General features: G+C 44.4%; 1 long non-coding RNA gene across 1 annotated transcript; it reads right to left on the bottom strand.

The window, feature by feature from the left end:
- Positions 1–4,832: 4,832 nt before the first annotated feature.
- LOC149460353 (uncharacterized) lies at positions 4,833–15,889 on the bottom strand. The gene is made up of 3 exons (XR_016313098.1): positions 15,734–15,889; positions 15,580–15,645; positions 4,833–6,083 (listed from the first exon to the last, which is right to left on the bottom strand). It is a non-coding gene; the product is annotated as an uncharacterized LOC149460353 (long non-coding RNA).
- Positions 15,890–19,990: the final 4,101 nt, after the last annotated feature.

The following is a 19,990-nucleotide window of genomic DNA, read 5'->3' as shown; positions in this document are numbered from 1 at the left end:
ATTGAAGACAACGAGCTGAAATGTGTGTGAGTGTATTTGGCTGAAGAAATACACTGTGCCTGGCTGCTAGATGAGTAAAGGGGAGCCTGTGGACATCATACAAGGGGCCCTTGTGAGGGTAGCGCTACATGGATGTAGCATTAGCTACATACAGTATACAGCGTTACGTACCAGGAGGTGTACAGAGACTTCCTGTCCTGTTCCCAGAAAAAAATCAGCCATTCACGGGAAGTCTTGTACTTTATTAATTCATAAAAGGCTTTTTTTGTTTTGCTGATGAAGGATGTCACTATCTCCATTTCAGCCAATCGCAGGAAGCCTTGCATTCTTTCATAAAAACACAAAGTGGAGTCTAGGGATGTTATGCAAAAAGGCAGGTGAAACCTCTGTGTAGCACCCTTCTAGTTTAGCTAGGGGGAGCTAGACCCTAATGGTTAGTTAGGAGCAGGGGCGGACTGACAACTCATGGGGCCCCTGGGTAATAGGGGATTATGGGCCCCTGTGTCCTTGCCCACACTCAAAAAAAGCCTATAAAAGGTACCAGGGGCATTTCATGGGGCCCCCTACTGACCCCGGGTCCTCGGGCACTGCCCGAGTATTCGAATGGTCAGTCCGCCCCTGGTTAGGAGCTGATTAGCAGCTCAGGTGAGATAGCCAGATGGGTCAAATTCTGGTCAGGACTGAGAGACTCTGCAGGCCAGCCCCTCTGGAATTTCCCCCAGCTCTGAAGCTTTCAGGGGAGGGACTTGGAGGCAGTGGGTGGATCTAAGGAGTGGCTGGCTACACTCTTGAGGGACCTCGTCCAATTCCCAACAGGAGGCTTGGCAAGGAGCTGGGACTCGCTTAAAAGTGGAAAAGCTTGCTCAGTAGCTGAAGTGTGGTGGTAGGAGAGGAGTGTGGAGCAGAAAGATGTGAGGCTGGAGGAGGAAGGCTGCCAGAAGGCCTAGTGGAATAAGGCCTGCCTGTGAGCTTGAAGCTGGAAAGGAGGAAACCTTGGGACTCATTGGCCTCCTGAGAAAGGACCGCCTGTATGTCAGGGTAGGAACAGCCCAGCTTATCTCCTGCTCAGCAGAAAGTCTCTAGATTGCTGGATGAAGACAAGTTAACCACTTGGCGCCTGGCTTATGGTCAAATGACAGCCGGGCGAATACTTCGTCCCTCTGAGAGGGCGTCATATGATGTGCTTCCAGGATCGTGCTTTGCGCGTGCCCGCAGGGACACGCTTTGGCAAGATCTGTCACCGGCTGTGTACCTCGGACATGACCGATGACAGATCTGTGTACCGGCCCTGTTGCCAGTACCATGTGACCTGCTGTGACCAATCACAGCAGGTCACATGACAGTTGTAAACAATGGATGGCTTCCTTTCCGAGCACTTTTATCCCTTTCCTGCCCAGGCCAATTAATTACTAATAAACACTGCATGTTTATATAAATATTTAGATAATACAGTAATACTGTATATATACATTCCTTGTAAAGAAGGAAGCAGAGTGATTTTTACAGATTCACTTTTCAACAGAGTTTTGTTGAAAATGTTTGGCAAGGCAGAACAATTGATTTTTAGTTTTGTGTTTAAGGGAATTCTAGTGTGGCATTTTAGTAGGGTGCACTGGGGTTGATATACTAAACTGGAGAGTGCAAAATCTGGTGCAGCTCTGCGTAGAAACAAATCAGCTACCAGTTTTTTTTCAAAGCTTAATTGAACAGGCTGAAGTTAGAAGCTGATTGGCTACCATGCACAGCTGCACCAGATTTTGCATTCTCCAGTCTTTTTGTTTTTTTTTTAACATTATTTATAACATAAGTTTTCGATAAGTGCAGAAGCAGAGGACAGGAGTCGAACTAAGTACATTCAAATTGCATAATAAAGCAATTGTAACGACAAAACTATATTGTATCAAACATTAAGTCGAGAACCTTGGCTATAAGGTAAACCATCATAACTATACAAATGAGATTGGCATCCTTTCTGCGTGTACAGAAAAAGAGGAATAGATAAAAGAAGATGAAGAAAGTAAAGAAAGAAAACAGGTACGAGGGTAGAGGATGGGACTTCAAGCCACTGAGTGTTGCTGGGATTCATAATCACTAGAGCAAGTAAAGAGGAACTAGAGGAACTATTGATGGCAGAACCTGTTTTCCTGGCCACAAACTGCAGCCATGATCCTTTCTATTGAGTGCAATTCGTCAATCCTTTTAAACCACATGGAGAGACATGAGGGAGTCTCCTGTTTCCAGAGAGATGGTATGCCGGCTTCAGCAGAATTAATCAGGTGTATTAGTAGGGAGTTCTTGTATTGTTCCCTTGGGAGGTCTGAGTGGAGCAGTAGATTTCTAGCCGGGTCCTCTTCTAGGTCAAAATCTGTCAAGCGTTTAATAGTCACTCTAACTCATGACCAAAATTGGCTAGTTTTCTACAGGACCAAAAAATATGGTGTAACGAACCGCCCTCTTCCTTACAACGCCAGCAGACCTTCGTTACCTCCGGATAGATCTGATGGTACTCTCCAGTTTTAGTAAATCAACCCGAATGTGTTCAGTTGACCCCCATTGCCCCTACCCTGGGTTAATCAAACCTCATTATTGTCACAAAGGCTGCCACCCTCTATATGAATGTGCTGCTTTGGCACAATGCATATCCATGTGCAATTTAGCATACATTTAATGTGCGTGAGTTAATGTACTGCAATGGAACAGCACAGTGTGTAGAGAACTTTTAATAGAAACTTTCAGTGGTTACATATTTAAATATATTATTGAAATGTTTACCTTTAAGAAATTTTAGATGTAGCTTTCCCATGGCTGAATAAAGTTTCATATTTTTAACTTTAGTAATTCTCTATTTCCAGTATTGATTGTATTGATACCAGTAAGTGTGGACAAAAAACTTTCTAATAAATGTCAGAATCAGTTGTGAATTATGTTGTCTTCAGTCAATCTGAACAGACCTATAGCCTTGCAATGATAGAAAGGTACAAGAGAACATAATCATTGCATGGTGTTAAACAGAAGAACTTGAATAAATATGGAATAAGTATGTCTACAGAACAAAAAAAGGATTTTTTTGTAGTTATTTTAAAAAAATTTTCTTTACATTCATTGAAAGACATGGTGGACATTTTTAGATCATGGCCACTAGATTATAGAACCACCTGCAGGAATAGGACAACAGATATAGAACAACTCCTGCTGGTGGCTGAACCCCCCTCCCCCTCCGAAATTCCTATCTTTTCAAGGCAACGCAATTAATAGCAAAGCAGTATATATCCCCAACACTGGCATTGGCAAAACATCTTTGAGGAGAGGGTGTTGTGTCCTTCAGAGTAAAGGATTTTATAGTGAGAACATAGAATACAACAGAGATCCTTAGATACTGACCAATGGGGTGTCTCTAAGCAGTGTCAAAAAAGGGGTGGGCATAACCAAAACATAATAGCAAATGGCCCTTCACTGACAAGGGCACCTAAACCTCAACCTGCAAAACTTTGGGTCCAAAACTAGTATCTGTAGATGCAACATCAGCTTTGTAAAACTTGGTACATGTATGGACAGAGGTCCAAGGGGCTGTAATTAATGAACAGAAGTTAACTGCTGTAGTGCAGAATTCGGGGATGGCTTATTTTAAAGCTCTTTTACTTTATATAAAAGAAAATGTGAATATAATATGAATACCTTATGTAAAAATTGTAATCTTCATAGTATGGACACAGAAACTCTTCTGCAGTTAGTAACCTGGGGACTGCAACGAAACTGCATGGATGAAGTTGTTATACTCTATACCATTAGTTCAATTCAGCAATCATTTTGTTACAGGGCAGAGGTTTCCTTTTAACCACTTCCTGCCCAGCCTATTGTAAAATGATGGCTGGGGGGGACTTTTGTTGTTATGGGTGGACGTCAAATGTCATCCTCCTGGAACGTGCCTTGTGTGTGGCTGTGCAGCCGCGCTGCAGCGAAATCTGTTATTGGCTGTGTCCGCTGGACACAGTCGATGATAGATTGCTGTACCAGTCCATTGCTGCAACCATGTGATCACTGTGACCAATCACAACAGATCACATGATAATTGTAAACAATGAATGGCTTTGATTCATGCCATTCATTGTGTACTATTGTGTTGCTAGGTGTGATTGGTCACAGTGATCACATGGTACATACAGGACCAGGTCAGCCCATCTGTACCATGTGATTAGCTGTGGTAAATCACAGCTGATCACAATAATACACACTGAATGAATCATTTCAGTCAGTAAAAATGGATGCTTGTACCTGTCAATTTCACTGGTATAAGCAATTGTAATGTGTAAAAAAAAAAAATCCTGATCACTTCCTCTGAGTAGTACAATTTTAATATGGTAACATTGTATTACTCTGGCCAGTGTGTTAAAAAAAATTGTTAAAAAAAATAGAAAAAAAAATTTGTAATTTTTTTTTAACATGCTGTCCCCAGTCAGTGTCCCTGTTCAACACCACACCAGTTATATGATGCCATTGTACTGCACTAGTAACAGTATGTAAAAAAAGTGTTTTTTTTAATTTCTTCATTTTTCATGAAATTATGACAATAAATTACAACTTCCAAAAATTTTTCATGCCTCTTACCAAACACATTGGACTGTCTACTTTCCAGATAGGGGTTATTTAGGGGATATTTGTCCTGACATTTTTAGAGCTCAAGAAATGAGATCCACCAGGAAATGAGGCCATCAGTACATCAGGATTGATCAATTTTAAAATATATACCATAGTTTGTAGACTCTATAACTTTCCTACATACTAAATAATAAACACTGATTTGCATTATTTTCACCAAAGAAACGTAGAATATATTTTTTGCATAAATTTATGAATAAAGATTATTTATTTGCAAAATGTTATGACAGAAACAAAGAAAAATGCATTTTTTTCAAACTTTTTTGGACTATTTTTGTTTATTTAGCAGGAAATAAAAGAACCCAGTGATGATTAAATACCACCAAAAGAAAGCTGTATTTGTGCAAAAAAAATTATAACAATTTTTATATTGGTACAGTGTTGCATGACCGCTCCCTACTCCCAGGATTTGGCTGACAGCAGCTGCCCGCTGCTACCTGTGTCTCCTGTGACAGCAAGGAAAGAGACCTGTGTTTCTGAATGCAGGACAGCGCAGGGCAGTGACAGGACTCGGGTAAGTGTTTTGGGATGGCTGGGGGGAACAGGTAGTGTAAGGATTTTATTTTAATGCAGATAATGCAGAAAAACCTTTGTTTGCTGAACCACTTTAACTTCTGCTGCTGTGTGTAATAGTGAGTTGATATGTGTTTAGTTTTGGTTACAATATTTCAGGAGATGAAAGAAAGATAATCTTCAATTAATATAAAATGAATCTCCAGGTAAAATTTTTTGTTGCCTTAGATTTGGCCTCTGCTTAGAAATATTAGGGTAGATAAAGGGGTGTGATAAACAGCTGCAAGAAAACACATTGGGGTGGATTTAAAGGCAAATAGAGCAGTTGCGCTCATTTTCCTTCCATATGATTGGATGATGGAAATAAGCAGAGCTTCACCATATTCACTAAGCTCTGGAGAAAAATGTGTGCAACTGCATTCCCAAAGTGCACAGTCTGTTTGCCTTTAATAAATCCACCCCAATATGTTTTCTTGCAGCTGTTCATCACATCCCTGTTGTTAAACCTAAAACTTTGAGCAGCTCCCCACATTGACGAAGTGTACAGGAAGTTGATTCTCGCATGTTATGCAAATGACATTTTCTGAACTGTTGGCTTTATACTGGCAATACTTGGCTGTTTCAATGCAATCAATGAGTCTAAACTCTTTACGACTTAATACATCCTTGGTGTGTGGAACTCCTCTACAGAGGGCCTTCACCGGGTTGGGAAGTGAATAAATAAAGGTGTTCCGTGCCTTGCAGTTGAACAAGGCTCTTCTCATGACATTATCGCAGTCAACATCCAGGGAACTTGTCAAGTGCTTCTTCTGAAAAGTTTTCCAGTCTTGACATAAGGACGTGTGGGTGAGGCTCAAAACAACTGCAAATATCAGGAGAATGGAGGATTTTGGAAACATTCTGGAAGTCATGATCTGAAAAAGGAGACCAAAGAAAATTATGCTATTCTAAGTGGTTTTCATAAGACATTAAATAGAAAAACGAAAACAAAATTCTTCTTAACCTTTATTCTGCTTTTAATATGCTCACCTTTACTGACAGTGCCAGTGTTCATATTTTTCACATGAAACACCAAAAACACAGAGTACAGATGGATCTGTATCTTTGTGGCAGTTGTGGTGCACCGCAACAATCATGTGTTGGAGATGTGTGCAATGTGTGTTAATGTACATTGCAGTAACGTGTGCAAACAGAGGAGTCTTAATGGGCCCTAGGAGCCTATTTACACTTCTCTGTTCCAGTGAATGGCAGTAATGTGTGTTATTGTCATTGTTACTGCAATGCATATCACACCTCATGTGTTAGCACTGTTCTGGTGTAGAACACAAGAGCTCACAAAACAGTGGATTATCTGGTACCATGTGTCAAAAGCTTTTTAACCCCCTGTGGACCACGCGCCTACAATGGGCAGCCCATACGGGCACAGAGACGTACCTGTAAGATGCTGGCCTCCTCCAGGTACAGGGTGCGCTCGCACTCCCACACCTGCTGATTCCCGCTGTGATTGTACAAAGCAGGCGTTTGTTAGCAGGTCCCGGCCAATGGTTCATGGCCGGAGCCTGTTGATCAGCTGTGTCCTATCACAGCCCAGAGCCCTGTGTTGACAATCAACACAGGACTCTGTACAGAGAGGACAATCTCTCTGTTTCTTCTCCCTGCAAAGAGAGAGAAGAAACAAAGAGATATTGGGTAAAAACAGCACACATTACACAAATTAACACTTGTTATTCACACATTTAACCCCTTGATTACCCAAGATGCCAGCCCCTGTCATTAGTACAGTGATAGTGTATAGTATTATCACTGATCACTGTTTTGCTGTCACTGATGATGTCAGTGACAATTAGTTCCCACCCAATGTCAGTTAGTGTTAGATTCCCTGCCACACTATCACAGTCCCACTATAAGTTACTGATCACCACCATTAGTAGTACAAATTCCAGTATATAGTACATACCATAGTTTGTAGAGGTTATAACTTTCACATAAACCAATCAATATACACGTATTGGGATTTTTTTTTTTACCAAAGACATTAGCAGAACACATTTTGGCCTAATTCATGAAAAAATTTGATTTTTTAAGAACAGAAAGTAAAAAATATTGGGTTTTAAAAACTTTTTTGGTCTTTTTTCTTTATCTAATAAAAAATAAAACACCCAATGGTGGTCAAATACCACGTAAAGAAAAAAATGAAATAAATTTAGTTTGGGTACTGTGTTGCATGACCACACAGTTACCAGTTAAAGTAGCACAGTGCTAAATAGCAAAAAATGGCCTGGACACAGAGCTGTGGTTAAATGTAACTATATGCAAAAATTACTTATGGGCTCGTTCACACCATGCTGCAGAGATGTCAGTTTGTCTGCCCGCGTTCTGCAAGGGCACAGCTAAATCAATTGTTCTCTATGTGCTCTGTTCACACCACAACACTAGTATCACATGCAGATTTTTTATGCACAGGAATCTGCAACGTGTATAAAACTCATTACAGAGCGCATGAAAACTGATGTAAATTGATGTCTCTGCAAGTGAAATCTGTGTGTGTAGAAAAGCTGATGGAAACTGACGCACAGATTTTACTTGCAGAGACATCAGTTTAGATCAGTTTTCATGCGCTCTGTAATGAGTTTTATATACGTTGCAGATTCCTGTGCAAAAAAAAATCTGCATGTGTTGTGGTGTGAACAGGGCACATAGAGAGCAATAGATTTAGTTGTGCCCTTGAAGAACACGGGCAGAAAAACGGACAATTCTGCACCATGGTGTAAATGAGCCCTAAAGCAGAACTAAACCCATCAATTCAATTGTTTCCCCAATCAGTTACATTCAAAGCATGCTGTGGCCAATGATAACTGTCACATTTGCTCTCAGCTAAACTGTCAAACCATCAAATGGCTGGTGTCATAACTGATCACATGTGTAGCACCATGGCAACTGCAGATCAAACAGAGGCTAAGGGCCGTTCACACCTTACTGTTTTACCAACGCTTGCCAAAAGCGTTGGTCCGGTGTTTGCGGAGTGTTTTTAACGCTCGGCAAACGCTCCGCAAATGCCGCATGCACGGTTTAGCAGCTGTTGCTAGGCGTTAAAAATGCCCCACAAACGCCTATAATGAAGTTTAAATGGTGTTACCGCTCCGGAAACGCCCTGCAACCGCATTGCAACCGCGCTGCAAACGCCGGCCGGGCATTTGCGGAGCGGCACCATGGACAAGAAAAGGAGGCTTCAACGTCTCCTGATTCGACCAGAGGCGTCCGTTTTGCCGCACCGCGACACGCCACACCGCTATTGCTCCCGTTAGAACAGCACCATGTGCTGCAATGGGCAGAATTGTCCGAGGCGTTTGGGAAGCGGTAAAAACGCTTCCCAAACTCCTTTCTGCCGCTTGAAAACAAGGCTAGTGTGAACGTAGCCTTAGATGGCAACTTCTTTGGCTGCAAGACTTCATTCACATGGGGCAAACTATATCATATACCCATGCAGGGCCAGGTTTACCTGGGGGGATGCACAGGTTTTTCTCTGCATCCCCATACAGGCAGCCCCATTGATGTCAATTGAGACATAGCGGCTGCACAAATATAACCACTGCTCCCCATTTGACATCCATTTGGGGACTGGTGCACGTGGGAGTGTGTCTCCAATCTCACATTGTCTGCATTCGGGAACAGGGATCGGCACCCAAACGGAGGTCATAATGGGAATAGGAGCTATGTTCATTAAGCCGCTGTGTCCCAATTGGCATCAATGGGACTGTCTGCAAGGGGATGTAGGGAACACTTCTGCATCCCCGTGCAGGTGAACACAGCTCTACATGGGAGTACTGTATAGTACACCCCGTTTGAACCAGGCCTCAAGTATAAAAGGGGTTAAGTTCCACTTTAACACAACATTTGTTATTTTTCTGAGTCTCAGTGTTGTATAATTGTATTAGCTGTTGATCCTTCCAGCAGATACATTATATTTTCACTTTCTGTAACAGGCCAAATAATCCAGCAAAAGCTGTTACATGCTTTGTGACAAATACTGCTAGGGATGCTTACTTTACTAAGGTCATTAGTTCTCTCTGGTTTAAACGTTTTTCTTTTTTTTTTTTAGAAGAAAAGAACACTGTTGCTGTAACACCAAAACATTTTTTAGCTGAGTTTGGCTTTAATTCTAATCTCTTTTAGGGCTCATGTACACTGCAGCTGATAAACGCACGTGCAGCGTTTTTTTCAGCAGCCCCTGATCTCTCCTCTCCCCCCTCTCTCTCCCCCCCTCTCTCTCCTCTCTCCTCTCCCCCTCTCTCCTCCACCCTCTCTCTCACCCCCCGCTCTCTCTCGCCCCCCTCTCTCTCCCCCCTCTCTCCCCCCCTCTCAATCTCCCCCCTCCCCCCCCCTCTCAATCTCCCCCCTCTCCCCCTCTCTCTCCTCTCAACCTATCTCTCTCCCTCGCTCTCCCTCCCCCTCTCTCTCCCTCCTCTCCCTCCCTCTCTCCCCTCCCCCTCTCTCTCCCTCCTCTCTCTCTGTCTCTCTCTCACTCTCTCTCCCACACCCCCCTCTCCTCCCTCTCTCCCTCTCCTCTCTCATCCTCTCTATTCTCTCTTTCCTCTCCCCCCCTCTCCCTCTCCTCCCCCTTCTCTCTTTCTCCCCCCTCTTTCCATCCTCTCCCCCTCTCTCTCCCTCTCTCCCTATCTCTCTCTCCTTCCCTCTCTCTCCCCTCCTCTCCCTCTCTCTCTAGCTCCCTTCCCCCCCTTATCTCCCCCCTCTCTCCCTCTCACTCTCTCCTCTCCCACTCTCTATATCTCCCTCCTCCCCCCTCTCTCCCCCCCTCTCCCTGTCTCCTTCCTCCCCCTCTCTCTCCCTCTCTATCTCCCTCCTCCCCCCTCTCCTCTCCCTCTGTTCCTCCTCTCCCTCTCTCTCCCCCCCGCTCTCTCTCTCTGCCCCCCTCTCTCTCCTCTCCCCCTCTCTCCCCCCTCTCCCCCCTCTCCCTCATCCCCCTCTATCTCTCTGTATCCCCTCCCCCTCTCAATTTCTCCCCCCTCCATCCCTCTCTCCCCCCTCGCTTTCCTCTCCCCCTCTGTCTCCTCTCCCCCTGTCTCTCTCTCTCCCACATCTCCCCCCTCCCCTCTCTCTTCTCTCTCCTCCCCCCTCTCTCCTCTCCCTTCTCCCCCCTCTCTCTCCCCCTCCTCTCTTTCCCCCTCCTCTCTCTCTCTCCTCTACCCCCCCTCTCTCTCTCTCGCCCCCTCTCTCCTCCCCCCCTCTCTCGCTCCCTCTCCTCTCCACCCTTCTCTCTCTCTCCCCCTCCCCACTCTCTCTTCCTCCCCCCTCTATTTCCCCCCTCTCCCCCCTCTCTCCCTCTCTCCCTATCTCCCCCCTCTCTCTCCCCCTCTCTCTACCTCCCTCTCTCTCTCTCTACCTCTACCCACCCCTCTCTCTCTCCTCTCCCCCCTCTCTCTATCTCCCTCATCTCCCCTCTCTCTTTCCCCCCTCTCTCTCTCTATGTCTCGCTCTCTATCTCCCCCCTCTCCCTCTCTCTATCTCCCTCCTCTCCCTCTCTCTCCCCCCTCCCCTCTCTCTGCCCCCCCTCTCTCTCCTCTCCCTCTCTCTCTCCCTCCTCTCCCTCCTCTCCTTCCTCTCTCCCTCTCTCCACCCCTCTCTCTCTCCATCCCCCTCCTCTCCCCCCTCTCCCCCCTCCCTCCCCCTCTCTCTCTTCTCCCCCATCCCCCATCTCCCCCTCTCTCCCTCCTCTCTCTCCCTCTCCCCCACCCCCCCTCTCTCTCCTTTCTCCCTCTCCCTCCTCTCTCTCTATCTCCCTCCTCTCCCCCCTCTCTATCTCCCTCCTCTCTCCCCCTCCCCCCTCTCTATCTCCCCCCTCTCTCTATCTCCCTCCTCTCCTCTCTCCCTCCTCTCCTCTCTCCCCCTCTCTCTATCTCCCTCCTCTCTCCCCCCTCTCTCTCCCCTCTCCCTCTCTCTCCCTCCCTCCTCTCCCTCTCTCTCCCTCCTCTCCCTCTCTCCTCTCCCTCTCTTTCCTCTCTCTCGCCCTCCCTCCTCTCTCTCTGATTGGTGTCAGTGGGAGGAATCGTGCCCCATCATTGGTGTCAGTGGGAGGAAGTGCTCCATCATTAGTGTCAGTGTGGGAGGAATAGTGCTCCATCATTGGTGTCAGTGTGGGAGGAATAGTACTCCATCATTGGTGTCAGTGTGGAAGGAATAATGCCCCATCACTAGTGTCAGTGTGGAAGTAATAGTACCCATCACTGGTGTCAGTGTGGAAGTAATAGTACCCAATCATTGGTGTCAGTGGGAGGAATAGTGCCCCATCCCTGGTGTCAGTGTGGGAGGAATAGTGCTCCATCACTGGTGTCAGTGTGGAAGTAATAGTACCCCATCATTGGTGTCAGTGGGAGGAATAGTGCCCCATCATTGGTGTCAGTGTGGGAGGAATAGTGCCCCATCACTGGTGTCAGTGTGGAAGTAATAGTACCCCATTGTTGGTGTCAGTGGGAGGAATAGTGCCCCATTGTTGGTGTCAGTGGGAGGAATAGTGCCCCATTATTGATGTCAGTGGGGTTTACAGATGAAGGGGTGGATCTTAAACAGGAAGGGGTGGGGCAAATTTAGATGCGGGGGGTGCCCGATTTTATTCTTGCCTAGGGCAGCACAAAACCAAAAAACACCACTGATCTGTAGGCATCATCCCGGTATAGCCACTTCAACCTGGTCATGTATGGGTATGCTGTAGAGGCTGAAGTGCTTAAATCAAGGCTTCATTAGGTGTGCATGTGTGATATAATAAAACAACAACACAAAAACAACACAAAAATAAAGGTCAAGAAAACCACATGGCTGATGCCTTGGCTAACATGGGACCCCTGTACAGCCCACCTTACCCCCCCCCATCTATATACATAACACAGCACAATTACCGTATTTGCCGGCGTATAAGACGACTGGGCGTATAAGACGACCCCCCTACTTTTCCTGCTAAAATGTAGTGTTTGGGCTATACTCGCCGTATAAGACTACCCCTCTTCCAGTGCACACCAGTGGGAGGAATAGTGCCCCATCATCGGTATCAGTGGGGGGAATAGTGCCCCATCATTGGTATCAGTGGGGGGAATAGTGTCCCATCATTAGTATCAGTGGGGGGAATGGTGCCCCATCATTGGTGTCAGTAGGAGGAATAGTGTCCCAACATTGGTGTCAGTGGGAGGAATGGTGTCCCATCATTGGTGTCAGTGGGGGGTGGAATAGTGCCCCATCGTTGGTGTCAGTGGGGGGTGGAATAGTGCCCCATCATTGGTGTCAGTGGGGGTGGAATAGTGCCCCATCGTTGGTGTCAGTGGGGGGTGGAATAGTGCCCCATCGTTGGTGTCAGTGGGGGGGGGGAATAGTGCCCCATCGTTGGTGTCAGTGGGGGGGAGGAATAGTGCCCCATCATTGGTGTCAGTGGGGGTGGAATAGTGCCCCATCATTGGTGTCAGTGGGGGGTGGAATAGTGCCCCATCGTTGGTGTCAGTGGGGGGGGGGAATAGTGCCCCATCGTTGGTGTCAGTGGGGGGGAGGAATAGTGCCCCATCGTTGGTGTCAGTGGGAGGAATAGTGCCCCATCATAGGTATCAGCGGGAGGAATAGTGCCCCATCATTGGTATCAGTGACACCAATGATGGGGCACTATTCCTCCCACTGACACTTGCTGACTCTGTTCTCGTATGGTGCTGCTGCAGCCAGCATATGTGGTTGCAGCAGCACCTCTACACTGACCACTTACCTGCTGGTCCTGCACTCGATTTTCGCGCGGCCGCTCGGCTCCACCCTCTCGCCGGTGATTGGCCGCCTGTGTGCCTTTCCTGAGCTACAGTTCTGGCGGCCAATCGCTGGTGAGGAGGCGGAGCCGAGCAGCCGCGCGAACTCCAGTGGCCGAACTGAAGGCGCAGCCGCGCTTCCTGGACCGGATCGTCGTGGGACCGGAACCAGGTAAGAAATAGCCCCTGTACTTAGTGTCCCTTCCGTTAGGGGAAGGGGGGGGGGCGGCGGCCCCCTAAAAAGTGTCATGTCATGTTATACCGGCGTATAAGACGACCCCCGACTTTTGAGAAGATTTTTAAGGGGTAAAAAGTCGTCTTATACGCCGGCAAATACGGTAGTATCATGCATTGTAGTAAAGTGCATTTAATTGTTTTACTGCAGTGCAAACGTAAAACACTGTGACCTCAAACACTTGTTGATTGTGTTCATGTCAATTGCAGCAAGAGGTCCAGAGTTGTGAAAGTTTAAGTCAATATTACAGGAAGTCACAACTGTTTTTTTGGGATTGAGATGAAGAACTGCAGACTATGAAACTAAAAATATATTCCCATTTTATAAAACCTTACAACATAGTGTTATGAAAAGTACACAGGTGTACAACAAACAACCCTAATAATGTGACAAACAGCTTACACTATAATAAAAACCCTCAAACACTCCATACTATATAACAAATATGGGATGCAGTGAGATGCATAGGAGACTGAAAGGCACCTTAGGATAAGTGACTCAACACTGGTGGGTCCTGTTTTGTGTGCACACAGGAAAGAGGGGGGGGGGGGGGGTAAGTGTTTCTGAAAGGAAAATGTCATTTAGCATACAGGAACCTTCCTTCACAACATCCCCCACTCATGCAAAGGAACTGACACTGGACTGTCTGCGCTCTAATCAGTACTGAGCATCCTCTAGTACTATGGATCCGAAAAGCCAATTGTCACACATTTCTGAAGAAGGTTGTGGGCAGGTGCGGTTTGTTTTGTCAACTGCAGATGGTGCCCAACCAGGGGCGGACTGATCATTTGGAAACTCGGGCACTGCCCGGGGGCCCGGGGTCAGTAGGGGGCCCCATGAGATGCCCCTGGTACCTTTTTCATAGGCTTTTTTGAGTTTGGGCAAGGACACAGGGGCCCCATGATCCCCTATTGCCCGGGGGCCCCATGAGTTGTCAGTCTACTCCTGTGCTCAACCCAAAGAGCACCTCACCCTGGAGAGGAAGTCCTAGAGAAACAACATTTCTCTATGGTTTCCTGGACCCTTGGTGGCTATCTTGGGTCAGCAGGGTCTATTTAAGTCCCTGCTTCTGGGTTTTAGTGCTCTTCTGGCATGTGGCTAGTGTAGGGAGAGAGACCTAGCTTGTTATGGAAAGTAACTAGCGCTATCCTGGAAAGGAGCACCCCCTTGGGACTGGACTAGCAGGTCACTCTTTACCTTCTGAAACAGATGCTGTTGGCACCTCTCCTCCTACAGTTCTGACTACATTGAACTGTGAATTATGTCCCTAGAGATGTTCTCCACCAGGGCATCTGTAATGTTGGCATTCTATTTAATACAAGTTCCAAGTTTACTGCATTGAGACTCTGTGTATTTACTACCCACACCACGCCACACCTACCCACAAGGTTATCGAATCAGATTCAGGCACTGTCCGTGGCTAGTTCAGTTGTGCCTGGCTCCCTTATACGGGGGTTGGTTCCATTTACGCACAGGTCAATATTCTCACATTATAGGACAGACAGCCCTCGCTGACCTGATGGGGGTTGCCTGTATGGGGCATGGGCCCTGTATGGGGGCTGCCTGTATCCCCTCTCGGTGGCCCTGGTTATGTGCGACTTCCTGGTCATAAAAATTGATCTATGAAATTAAATATTGATTGAAGAATTATTTGATCTTTGTATTTTACTGTGTCACATTGTTTTCTGCAATGCCGTGTACTGCATTTATACCTTCAATAAAGCAATTCTGATTGGGAAAAAATATTGATTGAAAGATCAATCAATCTTACAAAATTTTAGTAAAACAGCATAATTAATTGGACAGGGTGTATAGTCAGTTACTAAAATGTTATACTTTTTTTTATTTCATGTCTATTAAGCCCTCAGAATCAGACAATTGTTGGGCCTCTAGATCTATACATATATGCACATCAAAATAATACAGCTATCAAGCTCAAGCAGGCTTATAAAAAATGATTACATTATTTTTAAGCACAGTTCACCAACTCTTAAAGTGTATGTTCAGCCTTTCCATCTTCATCTGGGTAGAGTGGGAAGGGGTTAGAACCCCTATCAAGTGTTTGAAAGATTTACCTTCACTTCCTGTTCTTCTACATACTTTGTACCAAACAGGAAGTGGGGGGATTTCCCAAATTACATATAAATATGCTTTTCTTTTAGAAAAGTAGAGAAAGGCTAGGACCTCTGTCAGCTGTTTATCTCTGTTACAGATTTTCTGCCACTTCTTGAGTGATGAACGTGGAGCCCCAGATAGCATTAAAAACAGATATGAGTTCTAATCCAATCTCCAATGGCTTGGCATGCTAATTAACTGTCTGAAAATGGTAATTCTGAAATTGATCCTGTAAAATGGAAAACCGATTATAAAATATAATAATCTTACCTTCCTTAAAATGTCTTCTCCTCTGGCGTAGTGACAGGTACGCTGTAGTTTAATTACTGGCACCGGCTAGAATTATAAGATGAAACACAATGTCATAGCATCATCATGCCTCTTGGGGTTCAGTAGTTTGCACCCATCCAGTCCTCATACTTACAATCTAAATAAACTCTGTTATACTGAGATGTCCGTACAGATGGTGGATTGCTCTCTCTTTGAGGATCACAAATGTGTGAATGAAGAAGTTTAAACTCCTTCCTGGCAGTACAACCTTTATCTTTCACTTCTGTTTTCCTGAAAACCCCAGTTCAAGTGTAAATACAATATGAGTGTTGAGAAGCTTGATATTCAGAGCATTCAGTGATTTACATTCTACTTGTCTGCTCCACAATCAGAATCTGGCTGCCATATAGTTAAAAACTCACTATGTTCCCCAGTGAGCATTATGTTAGGTGGAATTCTTACATTTTAAAGTGACCCTCTCCATATACTAAACTTTCCAAAAAAGAGTATACTTTATATTTTTAACAGTTTTACTTAAAGTGGACCTGTTCCCAGACTTTGGAAATTAAACTACTTACATTAAGTTTGCCTGTTTCCAGGGGACACTCCCTGTTATGAGGGGTCTATCCCCAGAAAATGGGTCTCCCCGGATTTGTGTCTGGGGCCAGGCACCACAAAAATTGCAGTGCTCCAACCCATCATAATGCTGAATAAGAAATTCAGAAATGGAGCCGCTAAAGGACCCTGCATGTGCATGGCAATTCATGGTGCAGGAGCTGAGATCAGAAGGTTAAGCGTCAGAGCACCAAATGTATGGTGATAACTAGGCTCCTGCCACTCAGTAATGTAAATTGTAATGTAAAGAGATAAGCCCATGAGGTGGCCTTCTTTCAAATATTCAGGGACTGCTTAGCAACCGGGAATAGATACTTTGGTCAGGAGTAGGTCTATAAAATATAGCAAATAGAGTGCAGGGATGAGGAGTGCAAGGCTTAGGTGTACATAATGTACAAAGCATCTGGGTTATGAGTAAATAATGCACAAAGCGCAAAGGCCAGGAGTATGTAAAGTACACAATGTAATGCAAGGGTCTGGAGTGCATAATACACAGAGTGCATATTACATGAAGCACAAAATGCAGGGGTCAGTAGTATGTCACACAAAATTCAGAGCACATTGTTGAGGGGTTAGGCATCTATAATATACAGCATATTTTATCTATATACATTTTATGAGGAGGTCCTTGAGGTTTTACCTTTTATGCTAGCAGCTTTATACCAGTTATTATTTATCCTTTTACCCAGCACTCGTTTATATCTTCTTATCTTTAATCTATAATATACAGCCCAAAGTACAACAAAGGAATCAGAGTATGTCATGTACAGAATACAGTAGCCATAAGTGTGTAACATAATTAAACCACAATATGAACACGAATGTGCAACTGAAAAGACTCTCACATGTAGTGAAAAAAAAAAACAAAACTCAAAAGGCAACAGCTGTCAGAAAAACTGATATACTTTATAAAGTCTCTATAATAACACATATAATTAAACTGCAGTACTTGTAGTGAGACTCCTTGAGCCAGGAGCCAGATGCTAAAGAAATAGCTAATTTTAAAAGAAAAATGTGGGTTGTCACAATGTTAGGACCTGGGCCACCAAGCAGGAGATGCAGATCATGTGCCACATGTGCTCAGCACTTTTTATGTCCCTGGCGGGAAGTCAGCTGGGATTAAGAGCGATGTTGCAATGTGGTTAAACCAATGGGACTGTTCTGACTAAGAGCTTAAAGTGGTGCTGCAGTCTCTGATGAAAAAAATAAAAGGCAGCAGCTACAAAAACTGCAGCTGCTGAATTTTAAAAAACAGCCGCTCACCATAGCCGGGTGCACCGACTGGCCATCCTCTGTCCTCAGCGCCAGCATCTTAAGTGTGGGCAGCCCAACAGCCAAATGAAATAGTGAACATGGCAGACAACACTGTTGCTAATTGCAAGGCAGTGGCTTAGTGTTGTCAGTCTTAAAAATTGTAATCTCCATAGTCTGGACACCCTGTGCAATTCTTCTGCAGTAAGTAACCTGGGAGCTGCAATGAAACTGCATGGATTTATACACTTCCTTGTATCTGGATAAGGCAGGAGGTTTGTTCAGCCTGTATGTACCAAGGATGATGCCATTGCAAACACTTGCTGGCTCAGAGCTACATGTTCAAGTATTCTATGAAGTTGACATATTCTCTATCAGTAGTCCAGTTCAGCAATCATTTTGTTACAGGACAGAGGTTTCCTTTTTAACCACTTCCTGTCCAGCCTATTGTAAAATGATGGTCAGATGGGACTTTTGCCATCCTTCTAGAACAAGGCATGTGCGTTGCTTTGCGGCCACGCTGCGGTGTGATCTGTCACTGGTTATCTCCACTGGACACAACAGATGACAGATCACTGTAACAGCCCACTGCCAGTACCATGTGATTGCTGTGACCAATCACATCAGATCACATGACAATTGTAAACAATGAATGACTTTAATTCATGCCATTCATTGTGTGCAATTGTGTTGTTAGGTGTGATTGGTCACAGTGATCACATGGTACATACAAGGCCAGGTCAGCCAATCAAAACCATGTGATTAGCTGTGGTAAATCACAGCAGATCACAACAATACACACTGAATGAATAATTTCAGTCAATAAAAATGGTTGCTTATACCAGTTCACAATCTTAATGTGTAAAAAAAAAAAAAAAATCTTGATCACTTCCCTATAGTAGTACAATTGTAATATGGGAACATTATATTGCTCAGGTCACAGTTTGTTAAACAAAAATCATTAAAAAAAAAAAAAAAAAAATTTTTTTTTTTGTAACCCATTGCTACCTGGTCTATAGCCAGATGGAGGCCGGGTGAACAGCTCGTCCCTCTGGATGGATGCCTTATGGTGTCCTTTCCGGAACGCGCATTGCTCATGCCTGCAGGGCCGCACAGTAGCGAGATATGTCACCGGCCGTGTACCTCGGACACGGCCGATGTCAGATCTGGGTTTCGGCCCCTTTGCCAATATCATGTGAACGGCTGTGACCAATCACAGCAGGTCACATGACAGTTGTATAAAATGGATGGCTTCCTATCATGCCATCCATTGTATACATGTGTGTCTAGCTGTGAATGGTCACAGTGATCACATGCACAAGCTGGGCCAATCACAGCCCAGCTGTGTCATGTGATTAGCTGTGGCCAAATCACAGCTAATCACAACCCCCCCCCCCGAATTAATTGATTTCATTATTTCAATCAGGTAAATGCTTGCTTATAGCAAAGTAATTCTTTGCTATATGCAAATGGTGTAAAAAAAAAAAAAATACTGATCACTTCCCCAAAGTAGTACAATGTTACTATGGTAACATACTACTTTGGTCATAGTGCAATATGAAAAAAAAATCTGAAAAAGAATAAAAAATTAAAAATATTTAAAAACAAATTCTCAATTTTTTTTTTTTCGTATTGTCACCAGTCAGTGTCCCTGATCACTACCATGCCAATTATATGACGAAGCTGTACTTCACTGGTGACAGTATGTACAAAAAATAATTTCTTCATTTTATGAAAAATGACAAAAAAATTAAAACTTCAAAAAACTCACCATGCCTGTTACGGCGGACTGTCTACTTTGCAAAAAGGGGTCATTTGGGGGATATTTGTACTGTTCTGACATTTTTGGGCCTCAAGAAATTAGATTGGCCATCAGTACATCAGGATTGATCAATTTTCAGATATATCCCATAGTTTGTGAACTCTATAACTTTCCTACAGACTAAATAATAAATACTAATTTGGGTTATTTCACCAAAGACATGTAGCAGAATACATATTGGCTTAAATTTATGAAGAACAATTATTTATTTGCAAACTTTTATAACAGAAACAAAGAAAACGTGTTTTTTTTTTCAAATTATTCAGTCTTTTTTTGTTAATTTAGAAAAAAATAAAAACCTCAGTGGTGATTAAATACCACCAAAAGAAAGCTCTAGTTGTGTGAAGAAAATGATAACATTTTAGTTTGGGTACAGTGTTAAATGATCATGCAATTACCATTCAAAGTGTGAGAACGCTGAAACCTGAAAACTGGCCTGGGCAGGATGGGGGTAAAAGTGCCCGGTATGGAAGTGGTTAACATGCTGTCATCAGTCAGTGTCCCTGATCAATGCCACACCAATTATATGATGACATTGTACTGCAATAGTGACAGTATGTAAAAAAGAATGTGAATTGTGACCAGGGGCGGACTGACAACTCATGGGGCCCCCGGGCAATAAGGGATCATGTGTCCTCACCCACACGCAAAAAAGCCTATGAAAAAGCCAATGAAAGGTACCAGGGGCATCTCATGGGGCCCCCTACTGACCCCAGGCCCTCA

The sequence above is a fragment of the Staurois parvus genome, unplaced genomic scaffold, assembly GCF_062004578.1.
Source record: "Staurois parvus isolate SC_StPar_1 unplaced genomic scaffold, SC_StPar_1.0 ptg000232l, whole genome shotgun sequence".
In the NCBI taxonomy this organism is placed as follows: domain Eukaryota; kingdom Metazoa; phylum Chordata; class Amphibia; order Anura; family Ranidae; genus Staurois; species Staurois parvus.
This window is presented reverse-complemented; position numbering and strand designations above follow the sequence as displayed.